Source organism: Castor canadensis, chromosome 14 (assembly GCF_047511655.1).
Source record: "Castor canadensis chromosome 14, mCasCan1.hap1v2, whole genome shotgun sequence".
Classification (NCBI taxonomy): domain Eukaryota; kingdom Metazoa; phylum Chordata; class Mammalia; order Rodentia; family Castoridae; genus Castor; species Castor canadensis.
Genome location: NC_133399.1, coordinates 57,981,736 through 57,998,494, shown reverse-complemented (window position 1 = coordinate 57,998,494; position 16,759 = coordinate 57,981,736). Strand labels below are relative to the sequence as shown.

The 16,759-nt window shown below is 40.5% G+C and overlaps 1 protein-coding gene and 1 non-coding gene across 13 annotated transcripts in view; both read left to right on the top strand.

Moving 5' to 3' along the window:
• Window positions 1-16,759, top strand: part of Tacc1 (transforming acidic coiled-coil containing protein 1) — a 133,941-nt gene that overhangs the window by 68,758 nt on the left and 48,424 nt on the right. The gene's annotated exons all lie outside the window — the stretch shown is intronic.
• On the top strand, window positions 12,947-13,053 carry LOC141417045 (U6 spliceosomal RNA). The gene has a single exon (XR_012441675.1). It is a non-coding gene; the product is annotated as a U6 spliceosomal RNA (small nuclear RNA).

The window sequence follows — 16,759 nt, the reverse complement described above, 5'->3', positions numbered from 1 at the left end:
TAATTAATACAGAAGCTCTCACTTCATTCACCCTGAATAACTAGTTCCACCTGTCCAGTTTGATATGTTAATTAGATGCCCTCTGGAATAGAGATAAATGGGGATCAAGTACAGATATTTACCCCTGGAGGGTTTTGTGGGAAGTGCAAAGTTGTTTGTTGACACAGTTTTGGTCATCTAGATCAGAACCAACAAGCCATGCATAGAGGCTAAATCTGGTCAGCTACTGGGATTTTCTTTGGATGTTTTTTGTTTGTTTGTATAGTGTTCCAGGGAAGAATGACTTTATATTTTTAAATGAAATGGTTCAAAAAAGTATTTTTTGACGTGAAAATGATATGAAATTCAATTTCAGGTCCCATAAACAAAACTTTATTGAAATATACTCACACTGATTTGTGTAGGCATCGTCTGTGGCTGCTTTTGTACTATGGTAGCAGGGATCAAGTACTTGAAACAGAGACCAAATATCTAGCCTAAAATATTTGCAATCTGCTCAGAAAATGTTTGTCAACCTATATCCATACTTGAGCCAATTTCAATAAAAAAAATAAAGTATAAGTAATTTAGGAAGATGATCATAAGAATAAAGAAAAGAAGGGACTGGGAAGTGTGGCTCAAGTGGTAGAGCACTTGCCTAGCAAGTGCAAGGCTCTGAGTTCAATCCCCAATATGGAAAAAAAAAAAAAAAAGAAGAAGAAGGAGACATGGCTATACATGAGTAACAAATGAAGAGTGCACAGTGGGTGACATTAGTGTAGGCATGTGTGGTTACAACTGGGGCCCTAGGGGTTTCGCCATGGCAGGTCCAGCCACTCACCCCAAAGAAAGCAGATGGAAGTGAAATGATGAAAGACAGGAAAAGATTTTAATGAACATAGCTCTGTTTGGAAGTAGAATGTATTTCACCCCACCTTCTGGGTATTGACCTAAGCCTTAGGTTTAAATAGAGGAAAAATGGAGGCTGGAGCCAAAGAGATATGCATAATTGAGCAGCCTCAAAAGTGTGGTCTGGTTGATTGGGTGTTTGAGAATATGTAATCACATCTCTTAGATTATATTTATTGTGATGGTTTAGGTATATATATACACATTTATAGTGAGTTTATAGAAAATTCCACATCATTACTGCTCCCTTGTAAGTTTGACCAGCCTTACTCTAAGCCTTGGTAATCTAATTATGATTGTGGGACTTCATAGATTTAGGCACATGTACATGCAAAGGTCACTAACAGGTAACTAAAAGCAGAATAAAAGCCTGGCACTCGTGTCTTCATTTTGCATCTGTTTTCTTCATTTGTCTTAAAATTCCTGCTTAACTCTGTACATATGCATGTTAGTCAGGAGTATCTATCTAAAAACTGGTGATAGATATATCAATATATGTTTATCTTTATACACAATTTATCTGTCTACCTAGCTATATCGCCAGTGTGTGTATATATATTTATATGTATATATGTATACTATATCTAAAAAAAAAGAATGTGGTCTAAAACCATTTAGAGTAGCCATAGCACTGCAAAAAATGGAGGGAAAGAGTATATAAAGTTTAAACATTAGTATCTTTAAGTTAGTATCTTTATCTATGACCCTATGCTGCTCTTAGAAGGCCTGGGGGATATAACTGTTTTGTCATAATCTCCTAATCCAGAGTAGTGATGGGAGATCATGGTTGATCTACCCCAAACTGTCATCTTAGTGGGGTTATGGCAACCTAGGTTGCTAAACTGCCTGATGACTGTAAAAGTCAGTCCTAGAAAGCCTTTGCTACTTGTGCGTTCAAGATTTTATCCTTACCTTCAAATGTACAAGAGCCTGGTTTTAAGAGGTCACACAAACATAATTAGATTTCCAAGGTTTAGATTGAAGTTAGACAAACTCACAAGGGAGTAGTAATGATGTGAAGTCTGCTGTGTGAAAATGTACCTTGATAGTTCCATGGGGCAGATACAAATACTCCAACAGTCTCCAAGTGTTGTCTTGTTTTTGGTGGTGGTGTTGGGGATCTAACCCAGGGCCTCACACATGCTAGGTAAGCATTCTACCAGTGAGCTATAACCCCAGCCCTAAATATCCTTCCTTTCTTCCTTTTTCTTTATTTTCTTTTTTCTGTTGCTTTTGAGACAGGATCTTACCGTGTATCCCAGTTTGGCCTCGAACTTCAGATCCTCCTGCCTCAGTCTCCCAGGTGCTAGGATTACAGGTGTGTACTACCCCCTGGCTCAAGTAGCCTCCACCAACTGTATTTCAAATGTCTATTTATTGGATTTTTTGGAAGCAAGTACTTTTTGTTTACAGCATTTTATTTGATTATAACAGTGACACTATGAGATAGGACACCTTCACTGTTTGGGAAATCAGGGAGCCTTTATTACTGGTAGTAGATCTGGATCTTGAATTCATCATTTAGCATTGCAGGTGAGATTTTTTTTTTTTTTTTTTTTTTGGTACTGGGGTTTGAACTCAGGGCTTACACCTTGAATCACTCTACCAACACTTTTTTTTTTCCCTCTGCTTCCTGAGTAGCTAGGATTACAGGCATGAGCCACCAGCACCTGACAGATCCGGAGATCTTTTAACATGTTATGCAGCTTTTCTGTCCAGGGAATTTTTAAGTCTTTCTTCACTATCTGATGAGAAGGCTTAGAAGAAGTAAAATTCTTAAAATGTTGCCAGAATAGAGTGTGTGATGGGGAAAGCATCCTCTTAGTGACAGTTAAAAAAATCAGCGGGAGATACGTCTTGGCACTTATAATGTCTGACAGATAAAGTGCATTTTAGGAGGTTTGAATATCAGAATTCAGAAGTTCGGAAGCTTGCAGCACAGTTTAAATGTGGATTAACAGTCAGAAGCAGAGTCATCACTGGGTAAGCAGTTCAGTTGTATTGAAAACATTTTCCTAAAGGAAATGCAAATTAAAACCACACTAAGATTCCACCTCACCCCTGTTAGAATAGCCATCATCAGCAACACCACCACCAACAGGTGTTGGCGAGGATGTGGGGAAAAAGGAACCCTCTTACACTGTTGGTGGGAATGTAGACTAGTACAACCACTCTGGAAAAAAATTTGGAGGCTACTTAAAAAGCTGGACATCGATCTACCATTTGATCCAGCAATACCACTCTTGGGGATATACCCAAAAGACTGTTACTCCAGAGGCACCTGCACATCCATGTTTATTGCGGCACTATTCACAATAGCCAAGTTATGGAAACAGCCAAGATGTCCCACCACTGACGAATGGATTAAGAAAATGTGGTATCTATACACAATGGAATTTTATGCAGCCATGAAGAAGAAGAAATGTTATCATTCGCTGGTAAATGGATGGAATTGGAGAACATCATTCTGAGTGAGGTTAGCCTGGCTCAAAAGACCAAAAATCATATGTTCTCCCTCATTTGTGGACATTAGATCAAGGGCAAACACAACAAGGGGATTGGACTATGAGCACATGATAAAAGCGAGCGCACACAAGGGAGGGGTGAGGATAGGTAAGACACCTAAAAAATTAGCTAGCATTTGTTGCCCTTAACGCAGAGAAACTAAAGCAGATACCTTAAAGCAACTGAGGCCAATAGGAAAAGGGGACCAGGAACTAGAGAAAAGGTTAGATCAAAAAGAATTAACCTAGAAGGTAACACCCACGCACAGGAAATCAATGTGAGTCAATGCCCTGTATAGCTATCCTTATCTCAACCAGCAAAACCCCTTGTTCCTTCCTATTATTGCTTATACTCTCTCTACAACAAAATTAGAGATAAGGGCAAAATAGTTTCTGCTGGGTATTGAGGGGGGTGAGCGGGAGGGGGCGGAGTGGGTGGTAAGGGAGGGGGTGGGGGCAGGGGGGAGAAATGAACCAAGCCTTGTATGCACATATGAATAATAAAAGAAAAATGAAAAAAAAAAAAAAAGAAAACATTTTCCTGCCTTGACACTCAGCTTCAGCTCATCAACGGGAAGTAAAGAAGGAACTGACAGCTCTTCCTTTACTTCTGCGCCCAAGTCACATTTGGCTGGGAACAGTTGTGTGGAGCTGTCAAGCCTCCTTGTACTCTGCGTCTGTTTTCAGGTAGAAAGAGGAGGTTCTTTTGTTTTTGTTTTGCTGTGCTGAGAATTGTACCCAGGACCTCACCCACAGTAGGCAAGTGCTCTAGCAATATCCTTAGCCCTAAGAGGAATTTTTGTGAGTCTTGCTGCCTAGCAGATTACCCAAAACCTTGTTTAAAACAATAGCATTTAGGATTGGTGGAGTGACTTAAGTGGTAGAGCGCCTGCCTAGCAAGTGTGAGGCTCTGAGTTCAAACCCAGAACCTTCAAAATAAAGAAATGAACAAAAACAACAACAAAAAATAGCATTTATCTAACATGGTTTTTGTTGATGGGGAGTTTGGGAGCACCTTGCCAGGTGTTCTGGCTCAGGTCATTTATAAGAATGCAGTCAAGATTCTGGGGGAGCTGGACTCCAGTGGCTCATGCCTGTAATCCTAGCTCCTCAGAAAGCAGAGATCAGCAGGATCCAGGTTTGAAACCAGCCCAGGCAAATAGTTTGTGAGACCCTGTCTCAAAAAAATCCATCACAAAAAAGGGCTAGTAGAGTGATCTCAAGGTGTAGGCCCTGAGTTTAAGCCCCAGTACCGCAAAAAAAAAAAAAAAAAAAAAAAAGGATCCTGGTGGGGATCCTTTGAAGACTTGCCTGAGGCTAGAGGATCTTCAAATATGGCTCACTCATTTACCTGCCTAGTTAGTGCTGCTGTTGGGAGGAGGCTCACCATGTGACCACTCCCCACTCCCCAGAGCTGCTTACAATATAGCATCCTCCCCATCCCATAGTGATCCAGGAACACGCAAGTTAGAAGCTGCAATGTCTTTTATGACTTAGTCCCAAAGTCACACTGTTACACTTCCACAGTATCCTTTTGGTGACAGAGGTTATTCCAAGGGTTTGAATATCAGGAGCTGAGATTCATTGGGAGCTATTCTGAAAGCTGATGAACACAGCCCCCCAACCTTTTTTTTTTTTTGTGGTACTGAGGGCCTACACCTTGAGCCACTCCACCAGTCCTTTTTCGTGATGGATTTTTTTGAGATCTAGGATTTCAAGCATGAGCCACCAGCACCAGGCCCCTTTCCTCCTTCTATTTGTTTATTTTATTGTTTTTACAATTACTCACATGTGTACACATTGTTTGGGCCACTTTCCCCCACCCCTTTTCCTTTTTTTAAAACACTACGAAAGGGTATAATTGCATAGTCTCCAAAATTTTCCCCTTGCTTCCTTCCTTCTGGGGCTCCTCACTATCTTCCCGAAGCCTTCCTGTGGCCTCTTTTCCTGGAGTACAGGAACAAAAGAAGCAGGAGAAATGACAGGGTCCTCAAGCAGGGTTGTTGTCCTGCTTAGAGGTGTCTCATGCATTCAGGGAACTGATTGTGTCTCTGTCTGGAGGCTCCTCTCTTGCTGAACATTCATTTCTCTTTTTTCTTTATCCAGCATCAGCTTCCCAGCTGTGTGGGTGGTTGCTACTTTGTGAGAGAGGCAGTTGGTATTTTGAATTCTCCAGTAATTATTTCTGAAGAGACTGCACATTATGGTTGTTTGGCAGCAATGGATTGAAGTTACACAATTTCAGATCTCTGCAAAGGGGTCCCATCTGTTAACACGTGCTTTTTCTCCCCTTGCTCTTCCTGCTGGAACAGTTAGGGCATAAGGAAGAAGTCTTGTGGGGAGGAGAAACTTCTGCTTTCAGTCTGTGCTAGAGGATCTCTTCTCTACTGGAAAAGAAGCCTCAAGCAAATCCAGATGGTTCCAGAACCCATGGCATCTCATATTCATTGTTCAATTTGGCTTCTCTGGAAGAGGCTTTGGTTCCTGGTAGGCAGACATTACCTGATTAGTGGGCCCTGCCTTCTTACCTTATAATCCCCAGGGGATACAGTTTGGGTTGTTCTTAACTGTATTTTTTTTTTTTTAATTCTTTGTGCTTGGGATGAAACCCAGGCTTCATGCATTCTAAGCACATTCTCTGACACCCCCAGCCCCTGGGCTCTCTAAATGAAATAGCACAAAGTACCGTTTTGGAAATTTGCAATGCTTTCTTCAGTTAATCAAGAGGGTTTCCAGATTATTTATTCATTTATTATTTTTTAGGCAAAGTCTCTGTGTGCCCAGGTTGGCCTTGAATTTGCCATCCTCCTGCCTTAGCCTCTGGAGTACTGGGATTGCAGGCATGTACCACCATGCCTGGCTGAGTCTTGGATTTAAGAGTAAGCCTTTCTCAGACTTAAAGGTTATCTCAAGAGATCAGCATGACAGCTGATCTCAAAAAAACAGCTTAACTTGCCCTCCTTTAGCTCCTGGACATTTGTGGTTTTTTGTTTATTTATTTGTTTGTTTTGGAAACAGGTTCTCATTGTATAGCCCAGGCTGCCTGCAACATGCAGTCCTCCTGTCTCAGTGTCCTGAGTGCTGGGATTACAGTGTTTTTATGGAGGGTAAAGAAGGAAGGGTTAGGAACAGTTAGTTCCTCTGTCCTGTCAGTGTGTGTGTTGTGTGTGCGCTCGCTGATCTGGGTGGTAAAACATCCTAAAATTATGGCAGACCTAAGAGAATGTTCTGCCTTGACTTATCCCCAACTCCATGCTACTGGGTGGCTTGAGACCCAAAGGTTGTGAGAGGAATATGAGTTATGCAGTCCACTCCTTTGGGTTCTACCCAGCATGCCCAGAAAAGGCCTGATGTACGGTTGGCCATTGTGTCTCCTCCAATTTTATTTTAGACTGATGGTCCTGACTAAAGAGCTGAGAACATACATAAAATACATTTAAACTTTCAGGAAATCAGAGGGACTGGGAATTCAGAGAAACTGGGGAGAAAAAATAACAAACCTCTAAAATTTTGGACACTTGCCTAGATGCTAATTACTTTATTAACAGTCTCCTCAGGTCAAACTGCTTGAGCATAAAGGAGCAGTGTCTGTAGAGTCATAGTTGTTTTCCTCCTGAAGCCCCTGGTTCAGCATGGGAGAGGAAAGGCAGGAGAAGACCAAGGCAGAGTGGGCCTTCAAAAGGAGAGGGCCCTCTGAGGAAGAGCAAGTGTTAATCCTGTTCATAGCTGTTAGCTTAGAGCCAAGAAGCTTTTTCACTTACTACTTACATGTGGGGTTTTTCTGTATAAAAAAGATAAGCAGGTGAGAAAGGAGTCACTTATGTGTCAGGCGTTGCCTGTGCAGTAGACTCTGATTAAGCATCAACTCCTCTGGGGTGCCCATTTCTGCTTGGGGAGTACAAAGGGAGCAGGAAGGCCCCTGTGGAGCTGAGTCTCCAGGGAGTTAGGTGGGTTGTTTCCCAGACCTCTTGACCTTGCTTCCCAAGAACCTTTATCAGCAAAAGTCAGCGAATGTGTGGAGGACTGGGAGGAAGTCAGATGTTGAAAATTAGCATTACGTGAGAAAAAAAGAGGAAAAAGACTCACTGGTCTTCCTTCTTCCCTCCCTCCCTCCCTCCCTCCCTCCCTTCCTCCCTTCCTCCCCTTCCTTCCCCTTCCCTCCCCTCCTCTCCCCTTTCTTTTTCTTTTTTGGCAGTACTGGGGTGTGAACTCAGGGTCTTGAACTTGCAAGGGAAGCACTGTACTACTTGAACCACTTCTCCAGCTCCCAAAGCCCTCATCTTAATATTGCCTATTGGTGAGCGAGATGGCTCACACCTGTAATTCTAGCTACTTTGGAAACAGATCTGGAGGACTGCTGTTTGCCGCCAGCCGGGCAAATAGTTCTCAAGACCCAATCTACAAAATAACCAGAGCAAAATGGACTGGAGGTGTGGCTTAAGTGGTAGAATGCCTGCTTTGCAAGCATGAAGCCCTGAGTCCAAACCCCTGTCCCACCAAAAAAAAAAAAAAAATGTTGCCTATAGCTGAGTCAGGATAAAGGAGAAAAACTATGTTGATACCCTGATACCTACATGTAAGAGTATCACAAAGGAAAACTGTTTCTCCCCAAAAAAAAAACAGTTTGTGTTATTTAAAAGTATTGCTTTATTTTTTTAATTAAGTTTAAATTTAAATTAAAAATGTTTTAAATTAAAATATAGAATTAAAGGCTCCCCCAAAGCTGGGTGTGGTGATGTACACCTATAATCCCAATCACTTGAGGGGCTGAGACAGGAGAATCTGGAGATCAAGGCCAGCTTGGGTTATGTAATGAGACCCCAATAAAAATGGAAGCCTTTGGGGCATGGCAATTGTCATATTTCTAGGATGTTTCACATGCTTTGTTATTTCTGTAACAGAAGGGTGATGTCATTTTTTCACTTCTTTTCTGTAAATAGAAGTTATCTAGCCCAATGCAGGCTTCCTCAAGAGGAATTTAAAATCCAAAATTGATATGATGGTGAGATGTAGCACCTCTCTCAAGTGTGTGTCCCTATAAGTGACACACATGAGACTACTTTTTGAAAGTAAGTCTGTGGTATAGTCAAATGTTGTGTTTGAGTTATTTCCATTTGGGGGATGTTATGAGTAACAATGCTAGGAACTTTTTTTTTTGGTAGTACTGGGCCTTGAACTCATGGCCTGCACGTTGAGCCACTCTACCAACCCTTTCTTGTGATGGGCTTTTTTGAGATACGGTCTCACAAAGTATTTGCCCAGGCTGGCTTTGAACCATGATCCTCTTGATCTCTGCCTCCTGAGTAGCTAGGATTACAGGCATGAGCCACTGATGCCCGGCTAGGGAACATTTTCATTCATGAATGTATGTTTTCATTTCTCTTGGGTGTATATCTAGGAGTAGAATTGCTGGGTCATATGGTAACTCTACATCTAATATTTTAAGGAGTTGCCAAATGTTTTTCCAAAGTGGCTGTACCATTTTACATTCCCCGCAACAGGAGAGTTTGCTTCTTCTCATCCTCTCTGATGCTTCTTAGGATCTGTTTGATTATAGCCATCCTAGTAGATGTGAAGGTGTGTCTCATTGTGTATCTGCTTTACATTTCCCTAAAGGCTAATAATGTCAAGCATCTTTCCGTCTACTTATTAGACATTCTTTCTTCTTTGTTCATTTATTCATTTATTCATTTATTAATAGGTTCTGGGGATCAAACCCAGGGTTGCAGTCATTCTAGGCAAGATCTCTGCAACTGCGCTATATATCCTTATAGAGAAATATCTTAGTCTTATATATTCTCTAGAGAAATGTCTACCTAGACCCTTTCCCAAGCTTTTAAGTTGAGTTTATTTATCTTTTTATTACCGAGTTGTGATTGTAACTATCTTCTCCCATTTTATGGATTCTTTTCACGTTCTTTCTTATTTTTTTCTTGGGGTTTGAACTCATTGCCTTACACTTGCTAGGTAGGTGCTATACTGCTTGGGCCACAACTCCAGCCTGTTTTCAGATAGGGTCTCACGTTTTTTGCCTGGGGCTAGCTTCAGACTGTGATCTTACCTATGGCCTCTCACATATCTAGGACTATAGTCATGTTCTGCCATGCCTGGCTCATTGTGCAAATGGGGTTTTACTAACTTTTTGCCCAAGTGAGTCATGATCTTCCTGATATGTGCCTCCTGGGTACCTGGGATTATAGATATGAGCCACCATGCCCAGCTCTCTTTGTTTTTTTGTTTTTGGTGATACTAGGGTTTGAACTCAGGGCCTCGTGCTTGCTAGGCAGGCACTTTACCATTTGAGCCACTCTGCCAGCCCAGTTTTGTGTTGGGTATTTACAAAATAGGGTCTCACAAACTATTTGCCCAAGCTGGCTTCAGACCACAGTCCTCCTGATCTCTGCCTCCTGAGTGCTAGGATTATAGGCATGAGCCACCAGCTCCTGGCTCTTTTACTTTCTTGATGGTATTAAGTGCTAATGTTTTTAATGTTAATGAGGCTCAATTTATTTATTTTATGTTTCTCTTGCCTTTGTTATCACATCTAAGAAAATTTTGCCTAATCCATAGTTACAAAGATTTACTCCTGGGGACTGGAGGTGTTGTGGCTCAGGCGGTAGAACACATGCTTTGCAAGCATGAAGCCCTGAGTTCAAACCCCAGTCCTGCTCCCTCCCCCACCAAAAAAGACTTGCTCCTATGTTTTCTTCTGACAAATTTATAGCTTTGGCTCATGCATTTAGGTCTGTAATCCATTTTTAGTTAATTTTTGTATTTGGGTAAAAAAGTAGTCCAACTCCATTCTTCTGCATATGGATGTTCAGTTGTCCCAGTGCTGTTTGTTGAAAAGATGGTTCTTGTCCCCTGAGAACATAGATACTGATAGCATAGGTGTTGGAGTCAGAAGGTCCCAGCACCCAGAGCTCAGGCTCTGACCCATTCAGGGCCTCACTGGTTGAGCGCAGCTGCCTCATTTGTTCTCTGAGGAGCTGAGTTTGGTTTGCTTACTGATTTTCTGTCCCCTCCCATAGCTCCTATCACTGAGGTGCATGGTGGTCATTCAGCCCAGCTCCTCCCAGCATTTTTTTTTTTTTTTTGCCCTACCACATCTCCAGCCCCCTTCCCCTAGTTTGCTTTTAAGTTAACGATAAAGGTCCTTTTAAAGGATTATTAACTTTCAAATAGAATTCTTTTATGTAAAGCATCAAGATACCTTCTCTTGCTGCATACAAAGGCCAGTTCAAAAAGGAAGTGACTCTTTCAGAAAGGGAAATTGGTGCTGCAGGAGAACGGCTTTAGAACCAGAAGTCCAACTGTGGTACTGTTTTCTGTGTAAAAACAGTGGTGGACTGTGAGGTGGCAGTCAGATGAGAAGGTGGCAGATACTTCCTCACAATTCATCACTTGACTATTTTCCAAAGGGGCTTTGAGGGTGGCCTTTGTTTCCTTAACTGGATTGTAGCCCCATTCACTTATTTTGTGGTTCCTTGTGCCTGTGCCTAGCACAATGCTGTAGAATACAAGGATATATGGTGGGTAGGTTAGATGATTATTTTAGAAAATATTTTCTGTGATTTGATTTTAGGGCTTCATGTCCTGACAAAGCTACCAGTTTAAACTAATTATAGGGTGCTGACATTGAACATCTGGTCTGGATCTTTATGTAGAATTTCTTAGTATTGTGCATTTGTAAAATCACTGTCAGTTCCAGGCCTTGCAAGTTTGTGTCATCCTGTGCATGTCTGACATGCACAAGATGACATGTGGCCCTCAGTAGATCCACACTTTGGGCCTTACCTCAGAAATCTAGACCAGTGCCTTGGTAACTAGGGTCCTGTGCTATAATTGTCAGAGGTTTGTTTAATCTTATACATATTACAACCTGGGGGCTTGTGTGAACCTGTGGGATCACCTTCTCTAGTAAGATCGGAACAGCCATGAAGTAAGTATCCCCTGTTGGAGATACTTGTTCTAGCTTAGTCATTCAGATTCCTTACCTTCCGAGTGACCAGGATCATGGCATTTGGAGTTTGTCCCTAAGAGGCTGGCCTTCTCATTTTCATCCTGACTCCCAGATGCCGGCCCCTCAGTGGATGTGACAACAGAGAGCAATGTACTTGACTCTGTCAAGCCATCAGATTGGAATTTCACCCTAGGACTCTCCTTCCTTGGCTTATGAACCCACTGGATTTTCAGATTTATCCCAAGAATGGAAGGAAATTAGATTAATGAAGACGGCTCTGGAATTATTGGGGGCTCCCTAGCATTGCTGAACCATGACCTACTTAATGCTCAAAATAGGCTCTGTTGCTTGTGTGTATGTGTGTGAGTAAATTGTACTTGTTGGCATTGGGAGAAGAGGTGTGGCTGGTGGGGGAGTCCTGAGTCCTGAGAGGAAATGGAGACAAAGGAGAAATGGGTAGAAGAGGATTATGTTTTGGATAAGAAGAGATTTTTGTGTTTAAGAAAAAAATTCTAGACCTCAAGATGGGAGAATTGGCTCAATATAAATAATTTGTTTATATATCTACTGTAGTCCCCCTTCAGCCATGGTTTCAGTTACCTGCAGTCCACTGTGTAGCAAAATTAGCTCAAATTCCCCTTTCCTTCATAATTTCATGAATAGAAGATTCGTTCTTACCATAGATCTCAGCATATGATTTTCTTTCTTCATTAAGTCAAGAAGTTTTACCTTTTCACTAAAAGGAAGAATTTAAGGCCTCTCTTTGGCATATCTGAATTGCCAGAGTCACTGCTCTTGCACTTTGGGATCATAATTAAGTAGAATAACGGTTTCTTCAACACAAGCACTATGACACCATTACAGTCAGTCTGATAACTAAGATTCTTTGATACAGAAAGAGAGACTTTCTGTAACTTTTGTTAGAGTGGTCCTTCAGTATTCATACTTGGCATCCACAGGGGCTCAGTTCCAATACCATGATGCTCGTGTCTTTTATGCAGAATGGTGTAATATTTGCATATAAACTATGCATATCCTCCCATATACCTTAAAAGTCACCTTTAGATTACTTAAATGCTTTGTCAGTAGTTGTTATACTGTATTGTTTAAGGAATAATGACAAGAAAAATCTGTACATGTGGGGTATAAATGCAATTTTTGGTGACTATTTTGGATCTGCAGTTGATTGAATCTACAGATGTGGAATGCATGGATATGGAGGGCTAACTGTATATTGTTATAATTATACTATTTTGTTGCTAGTTATTATTGTGCCAAACATATGTAAATATAGTGTGCCTAATTTATAAATTGAACTTTATCATAGGTATGCATGTAGAGGGAATATATATTATAATATATATAATACAGTATGCCTAACTTATAAGTTGAACTTTATCATAGGTATGCATGTAGAGGGAAAAACAGTGTATGTAGGGTTTGCTATTATCTGCAGTTCAGGCATCCACTAAGGGTCTTGGAATATATCCCTTGAGGACAGGGGAAGGACAACTGTTTAACATTGAGGGAATAATTTGATACTTATCTAAGGTGTATTGTATAGGAATCATTACACAATAAAATAACTTATGCTCACTTCAGCAGCACATACTCAAATTAGAACCATACAGAGAGAGAAGATTAACGTGGCCCCTGCAGAAGGATGATACACAAACTCGTGAAGCATTCCATTTAAAAAAAAAAAAAAACCAAACAAACCCTGTGAGTAGCTCATTGTAGAAGAGAGCACAAAGGTTATGGTCCTGGGTCCTGGTGTTTTGTAGAAATTGATTTCTCCCACAGCATATGATGAGTATCTTTCCATGTCAGCTATTTTAACAACATTATTTTAAGTAATGTTTCTAATATTGTTAGACCACAATACATTGTTTTATTTTTTTGAGATAGCATCTCCCTATGTAGCCCAGGCTGGCCTCAAACTTGATTTTCACATCTCATCTTCCCTAGTGTTGAGATCAAAGGTATGCATCCCCTCACGTGACTCTGTATTGGGTTTTTTGTTTGTTTTTTAGGTTTTTTTTTTAACTTTGAAACTTCAGTGATGTTCTCTTTATTAAGGTCACCATTCTTTTTTTTTTTTATTCATATGTGCATACAATGTTTGGGTCATTTCTCCCCCCCCATCCTCTCCCCCCACCCCCTCCCTTACCACCCACTCCACCCCCTCCCTTACCACCCACTCCGCCCCCTCCCTCTCCCCCACACCCCCTCAATACCCGGCAGAAACTATTTCGCCCTTATCTCTAATTTTGTTGAAGAGAGAGTATAAGCAATAATAGGAAGGAACAAGGGTTTTTGCTAGTTGAGATAAGGATAGCTATACAAGGAGTTGACTCACATTGATTTCCTGTGCATGTGTGTTACCTTCTAGGTTAATTCTTCTTGATTTAACCGCTTTTAATCATTGAACTGGATTGAGACCACTAGTAATGAGGAAGTTAAGCAGTGGCTATGAGAAGCTTTGTTTTGTTTTTTGGTTTTTTTTTTTTCTAGAAGATCTATGGGTACCACCACTGGGAATTTCGTGGAGTCTGATCGCATGGGAATTTTCCTGGCCTTGGTGATCATGAAGCAAATTGCTTTTTCCATCACATGGAGGCAAAACCTTTATTCTTGCTACTAGATATATTGTACCTCTTTACTTACTAAGGCTAACATGTAACTTGTAGGATATGTGGCATCTTTTTTTTTTCATCAGTTCTTTGATTTGCCAGCACTAACTAACTGGATGTTTGATAAATCAATCCTATTCTTTTTTTTTTTTTTTTTTTTCAGTACTGGAGTTTAAACTCAGGGCCTACACCTTGACCCTCTCTACCAATCCTTTCTTATGATGTATTTTTTTTTTTTTGATCTCACAAAGTATTTGCCTGGGCTGACTTTGAACCATGATCCTCCTGAATCTCTGTACCCTGAGTAGGTAGGATTATAGGTGTGAGCCACTAATGCCCAGCTAAATAAATCCTATTTTTACAACTGCCTTCAGTTAATGTCAGACCTAGAGGCTTAAGGGCGCAGTCCCACTGGCTGTCTCATTTTAGTTGTCAGTCACAAGGTTCTGTCCCTAAGCTACCTACCCTGCTGTTCCACAAACTTGGGGGACCCTGTAGCCCCCCTCAGGTGTGATAATTCACTAGAACAACTCACAGTACTTCCTTATTGCCTTCCCCAGACATGGGAGTGAGGAATGCTGAAGTTCCCACCATGTTATGTGTGATCTTTCTAGTGGCCAGTCCTCATCCTGAAGCCACTTGGATGTGAGATGTTGTTTGTAGATTTTTAGGTTAAGAAAGAATAGCCAGTGTGTGTCTGCAAGGTACAGAAGGCTTTTCCAAGTTTTTGCCACTTTCTCTACTGTTATATTTAGAAACCCACAAAAATGGTAGTTTGCAGCTAAGGGAGAGGATGGAATCCTCAGATCTGAAGTTATGGAATCCACAGATAAAGGTGCTCACAGCCAATATTTCACCACAAAGCTAAATTCTGAGAGGAAAAACTTAGGTATATTTGAGAATAATGCCAAATTTGAAGTGTTAGTACACAAGTCTGTTGTCTTCCAAGTGGTCACTCCTTTATCTTAAATAAGATTATACTTATGAAAGGAGCTAACAAAGTAGGTTCTCAGTATGTGTTTTTTGGTTTTGGTGGGACTGGGGTTTGAACTCAGGTCTTCATGTTTGCCAAGCAGGGGCTCTACCTGCTTGAGCCATACCTCCAGTCCATTTCAATATGGTTATTTTGGAGATGGGGTCTCAAGAACTGTTTTCCTGAGCTGACGTGGAACTGTAATCCTCCCAATCTCCACCTCCCAGGTAGCTAGGATTACAAGTGTGAGCCCCCAGCACCCAGCCTCCGTATTTGCTAATTGAATGTATTTCTCTAAATTTTAAAAATACTTTTGATGACATTTGCCCTTTCATGAAGGCTTTTTGTAAACTTTTATTCTAAGCATAATATTTTCAACATACATTCTAGTATGTTTATCTTATTCTAGCTGTTTATCTTAATCCTTAAAATTTTGGCATTCCCACCACTACAAAAGATTCTTCAAGAGATTCTGCACACAGAAAGTGAAACCCAACATAACCATGAAAGGGCAGGCAGTACCAAACTACAGGAAAAGAAAAAGCAAGAAAGGAGAGAGTAACATCGATTTAGGTACATACAATCAAACCTTCAAACAGCTAAGACAACTAAATGACAGGAATCACCACATACCTATCAGTACTAACACTTAATGTTAATGGACTTAATTCCCCCATCAAAAGGCACCGTTTGACAAATTGGATTAAAAAGGAAGACCCAACAATTTGTTGCTTACAGGAGACCCATCTCACCAACAGAAATAAGCATACGCTTAGGATGAAAGGCTGGAAGAAGATTTACCAAGCCAATGGCCCCTGAAAACAGGCAGGAGTAGCAATACTTATCTCTGACAAAGTAGACTTCAAACCTACATTGATCAAATGAGATAAAGAAGGACATTCCATACTAATAAAATGGGAAATAGACCAAAAGGAAATAACAATTATCAACCTATATGTACCCAATGTCAACACATCCAGTTTCATCAAACATACCCTGAAGGACCTAAAAGCATATATTAACTCCAACACAGTAGTCGTGGGAGACGTTAACACTCCATTATCATCACTAGATAGGTCATCCAAACAAAAAATCAATAAAGAAATCCTAGATCTAAAATATACCATAGACCAAATGGACCTAGTTGATGTCTACAGAACATTTCATCCAACTTCTACACAATATACATTCTTCTCAGCAGCCCACGGAACCTTCTCCAAAATAGATCATATTCTAGGGCACAAAGCAAGCCTCAGCAAATATAAGAAAATAGAAATTATACCATGTGTTCTATCTGATCACAATGCAATAAAACTAGAACTCAACAACAAAAATAAAGACAAAAAACATGCAAACAGCTAGAAACTGAATAACTCATTGCTTAATGAACAATGGGTCATTGATGAAATAAAAGAGGAAATTAAAAAGTTCCTAGAAGTCAATGAAAATGAAAACACAAGCTACCGGAAACTATGGGACATAGCAAAGGCAGTCCTGAGAGGAAAGTTTATAGCCATGAGTGCATATATTAAAAAGACTGAAAGATCTCAAATCCATGACCTAATGATACATCTCAAACTCCTAGAAAAACAAGAACAAGCAAATCCCAAAACAAATAGAAGGAGAGAAATAATAAAAATAAGAGTTGAAATCAACGAAATAGAAACCAAAAAAAAACCATACAAAAAAATTAATGAAACAAAAAGTTGGTTCTTTGAAAAAATAAACAAGATCGATAGACCCTGGCAAACCTGAATAAAATGAAGAGAGAAAAAACCCAAATTAGTAAAATCAGGAA